The sequence below is a fragment of the Octopus bimaculoides genome, chromosome 6 (genome assembly GCF_001194135.2).
Source record: "Octopus bimaculoides isolate UCB-OBI-ISO-001 chromosome 6, ASM119413v2, whole genome shotgun sequence".
NCBI classification, from domain to species: Eukaryota; Metazoa; Mollusca; class Cephalopoda; order Octopoda; family Octopodidae; genus Octopus; species Octopus bimaculoides.
In genome coordinates, this window is record NC_068986.1 from 11540548 (window position 1) to 11546051 (window position 5504).

General features: G+C 38.0%; 1 protein-coding gene across 1 annotated transcript in view; it reads left to right on the plus strand.

The window, feature by feature from the left end:
- Positions 1 to 5504, plus strand: part of LOC106880526 (serine-rich adhesin for platelets) — a 41355-nt gene that overhangs the window by 9817 nt on the left and 26034 nt on the right. The window lies entirely within an intron of this gene.

A 5504-nucleotide genomic window follows, 5' to 3' on the forward strand; every position in this document is an offset into this window, starting at 1 on the left:
AGGGAAAAAAAAAAAAAGACGCAACTATACATTGTCATGTGATTGAAAAGCCTAGGCACAGTGATAGGTAGATCTACTCTTTCCATCTCTGTGTTCTACCATAATCCACTAGATATGTAAAAGCCATTCTTTGCCACAAATGGCAGTTTTCTTTGTTATTCTATCTTTTTTTTTCCTTTTTTTTTTTTTTGTTATAGCTTTCAACTAAATTTCCTACTCCATGGTTTAGTACGAGAAAATCAATATACCAAGAAATAATGTGTGTGTGTATTCATGTATATTAGTGTGTGTGTGTATGTGTATATATATATATATATATACACACACACACACATACATGTGTGTGTGTGTACGTACATTTATGTGTGTGTACGTATGTATGTGTATATATATATCTATGTTATTTATATATTTATCTGTATTTCCATATATATAATATATAGAGATTTTTATGTGTGTGTGTGTATGTGTATATATATATATATATATATATACATGCACACACATTTGTGGGTGTGTCTTCATATGTTTTTATGGATATTTGTGTGTATGTGAGACCTATAAATTAATATGTATATCTATATATGTATGTGTATATATGCAGGTGTGTGTGTGTGTATACATATATTCTTATTTAATAATTCTTGTTACTTGTTTTATTCATTACACTGTGGCCATACAGGGGCACCACACTCAATTAATTAGTCCACCTGTCTCGTTTTGCTAATCTGCAAGGTTTTGTCGGATGTAAAGAAATACAAAGAAAATGTACCAAACCCCCATATTTCTGAGAAAATTTCTTAACCACACAGCCATTCCTCCACACAAATACACACTTACATAGATGCATACACATGTACACATTTTTATTTTTATATACACTTCTTTATATATGTATATATATATTTAGATATCTACATATATATTTATGTATTTATATGTGTGTGTATATATGTAGTGTGTGTGTGTATATACATGCTAATATTGGTATTCTCATCCAAACACTAACCCCTGTGGCACGCTTGAACAATTGTTAAGATTTCTCTTTACATGAAGCCATTGGTAGCCTTATTCCACAAATAAGGTGTGTGTGTGTGTTTATATATATATATATATATATATATATACTTTTTATTTGTGGATATATATAAAATCGTTTTAATGACCACTTTTTCATGCTTGCATGAGTAGACAGAATTTCTGCAGCTGGATGCCTTCCCTATCACCAACTCACACCTTTCTCCAAGTAATGTAATATTTTGCCATGATTGGACATGTCTTTCATTGAAGACTGGAGAAAAGGTCCCTACTTGCATAATGATGACACTCGTCTACAACCCCTGTCATGCAATGTCACGCATGCACACACTCTCTTGTGATGCACGCTTCTTTCAGTTTCTCTCTACCAAATCCACTTACAAGGCTTTGGTCAGCCCAGGGCTACAGCAGAATTCACTTGGTCTGAGGTCCTGCAGTGTGGAACTGAACACAGAACCATGTGGTTGGGATGCAAGCTTCTTACCATGCTACCACACATTTGACTAAATAAATAAATGTGAATATTTATATACATATAGCAATTGGCTTCGATGTAGCTGCCTTTAACCGACACTTGGAAGGCATTTCCTATCTGAGGCATTTGCAGAAGACACGTGCCCAAGGTGGTGCAGGCAATGGGACCCCATGGTTGTGTAGTAAATACTTGAGCATAAAAGCCCTTCTGTGTGCGTGCGTGCATGCGTGATCTGCTTAAGAGTGTATTGCTTGCTGTTTATGTGGCACCAGCACAAGTGAGGTGACCAAGTAGCTCACAATACAAGATCCCTTGGTTGAATGGAGCTGCTATATGATGCTCTTCCTGTTGCCAACCCTTACCTGTCTCCAAGCAAGGTGATCTTTCCGCCCGGCCTGACAGCTTTTCAGAGATTAGAAACTGACACTGCTTCTATGACAGTGATATGCATTTAAAACTATCACACATTGACAAAACAAAGAGACATTAACACACACACACACACACACACACACACACATACACATACACACACAATAGGTTTCTTTTAGCTTCCATCAGCTGAATCCACTCAGAAGGTTTTGATTGGCCTGGGACTATAACAGAAATCATTAACCAACGGTGCCATACAATGGGACTGAACTTGAAACTATGTGGCTAGTAGGCAGACTTCTTAACTATGCAGCTATGCTTGTGCTTATATGTGTGTGTTGAGATATAGTTTAGTTTTGTGTGTGAGTGAATGTGTGTGTGTGTATGAAGCAAGATGGAATGAACTGGTTTTAATCACAAAGCACAACAATTGTTTCTGTGCATTGGTAACAGCTGTTGCTGAGTTTTCCATATTGTACTATAGCATAAGATATTATGTAAATAAATATGATCCAGCATTAGCTGTGTACCCACACATCATCAGGTAAGTGGCTTTGCGAGCACTCTGTGTGTGTGTGTGTGTATGTGTGTGTACATGCACACACACATAATCACATTTCAATAGTTTTGGAAGCTAATGACATACCTGTTCAGTAAGTTAGAACATTTCCGAAGTAAATACACATTAGAAATGATATATATAAGTTCAGTGTTCATCAGCAGAGAAAAACGATCACACCATGCCAACATGTATGAATGTGCATTGGATTTGAGCTTGTAAAGTGGTCCTAACACCAACCACTTTGCAGTGTGGCAAACACCCAGTCCACCTTGTAAAGTGGTTGGCATTAGGAAAGGTATCCAGCTGTAGAAAGCATGCTAAAGCAGACATTGGAACTCAAAGCAGTCCTTAAACACATCAGGTCCTGTCAAACCATCCAATCCATGCTAAGCATGGAGCACAGACAAATAATAATGATGATGATTGTGTGTGTGTCTACACATTTGTGTATGTGGTAGATGAGTGTACCAGTGAATATTGCATGCTGCATAAAAGATTGTGTAGATACTCTCCCACACTGGCCTCTTGGCAGTATTTTTAGCTGACTTTTATGTAGTTCTGGTTGAAAATATTTTCCTACTTTTCAATTTATTTAGTAGCATTATTTCCCCATTTCTTTAATCCTTGATAATACTACTTCTCTCTCTCTTTCTCTCTCTTTCTCTCTCTCTCTCTCTGTATTTTTCATTTTTCTCTGTTCAATAAAACATAACATTAGCATGAAATACTTTGAAATACATCTAGAAAGTAAATTGCATCACTCTTTTCATAATGAAATGTTGAGAGGATTTCAGAAATCTTTGCTAAATATGTTAGCCTCATCTATTTTAAAATCATTCTGATTGGACTTTTGATAAGCATATTCCTACCACACTCTTATCACTTACCCATCCATTTGTCATCCCTCTCTTCTCTCTTCTTGTCTACTTGTATTACCATTCTGTTACTCTTCATCGCCCTCATCACTGCTCATCTGCCCTTCCCGACCTTGCCTACTTATTCACTCGGAGGGGGGGGTACCTATTCTTCATTATGTTTACTGCCTCACTCATTCCTCCATCTCTCACTCCCCCATACACTCTTTCAACCTCCATTCCCTTGCTTCCTTCCTTCCCTCCCCCCTTTCTGCTCGCCTCATACCTTGGGGGTCCACCCAGACACCTCATCACTCTTATTTTTATCTCTTCCCAGTTTCACCTCGATTAACCCCACCCTCTCTTCTAAAATGTGAGCAACCATGTTGCTCCTTTACAACAAGAAATTTGTTCTACTCTGGGCCCCTAACCCCTTCAGCCCCTAGCATAAAGCTACCCTTTTCAGGATTTGTAGTCCTGCCAGATGCATGGTACTGGAGCCATGGAAAAAAGCACCCAGTACAAGCAATAAAGTGGTTGGCATTAGGAATGGCATCCAGAAACCATATCTAAGTGGACAGCCCAAGGAACACTAGTGTTAAATGGTGATGAGGATAAAGATACACAAACAGACACACCCACTTATTGGCACACATTTTCGTTTACTCATTTTGTCTTTTTATCCTCCTCCTTCTCATCATCATTTAATGTTTGCTTTCCATGCTGGCATGGGTTGGACGGTTTGACTGGATTTGGTAAGCCAGAGTTGCACCAGGATCCAATCTGATTTGGCATGGTTTCTGTGGCTGGATGCCCTTCCTGACGCTAACCACTCCAAGAGTGTAACGGGTGCTTTTTACGTGCCACCAGCATTGGTGTTTAATTTATTACAATGAAAAGGCAAGATGCATTCAACAATGAAACGAGGAAATTAAGATAGATGAGCTCAACAAAGCCTTTATGATATGTCTCTAAACACATCATCATTTTGAAGCTGTTGTTTGTGTGAGATTGACTGAATTTCATTTTGTAACTGTACCACATCCTCATCTCAATGTAGGAAAGAGTAAAATTGTGTGTGCAAGTGTCCCCCCACACACGCACACAGACAGACAAGCATGGCGGTGTGGTTAAGAAGTTTTCTTCAGGGTCACATGGCTTGGGGTTCAGTCCCCATCATATGAACGTTGTTGACTGACATTTTTATACCATAGCCATAAGTTGACTGATACTTTCTGTGTGAAATTAATAGAAATTGAAGAAGCTTGTTGCATATCTATATCTAGCTTTCAATATATTTATGTGTGAGTCTGTTTGTATTTCTTGTCTGATTGTTGATTGTAAACAAAAGGCTCATTCAAACAGTGCTGTTTGTTTCTAGTTCCCTATCTAATTACTGGTTATTATTATTCACTAGCCCAAGAGATTATTACCTCCTTAGAAACAGCTGAGGTTTGGCAATAGGAAGAGCATTCAGCTAAAGAGGATCTACCTCAACAAATTCTATCAGACCCAAACTAGCGTGGAGAAATGGATGATCATCAGACAAACACACACACGCGCATCCACTTAAATGTGGATTCTTATACAGACGCATCCATGGTCAAATTATTTCAATGTTTGGTTGGTTAAACCTGAAGTCGCAGCTGTCATTTCCCTGCATGGCATTCTTGGAGAAGGTTGTCTTTTATGATAGTTGTGGGTCAACACATGCCACATTATCTAAATTTCTCAGACACACCACACAACATGCAGTAACCCGGTTAAAGGGTCTCCTCTTGTAGGTCACTCACAGTAATGCTGTCTTATGATGGGAGTTTGAGTGCCTTTGTAGTACTCAGCCACATACACTCAGTGTGTAGATAATTCTGTTGACCAAACATTTTGACTCCCATTTGTGAACATTTTCAAATTTGTTTACTTTTTTACTTGTGCATGTGTGTGTATTCATATTTGTGTATGAATATATGTATAATTTAGACATATGTGTGTTTGTATGTACTCAGACTTATATTTGTATGTATATATATATATATTGAGTATAACCGACCGAAAGTGCAATGACCCTCTGGAACTCGACTGAGGATAGGAAGCTCCGAATGACCCGTCCTTGTTTTTCCTGTCCTTTTTTTGTATCATCTAACTGTCCGGATGTTTTGTTGTCGCCTGTTGCATTCTTGTTCCATTTTTTTTGTCTTTATAT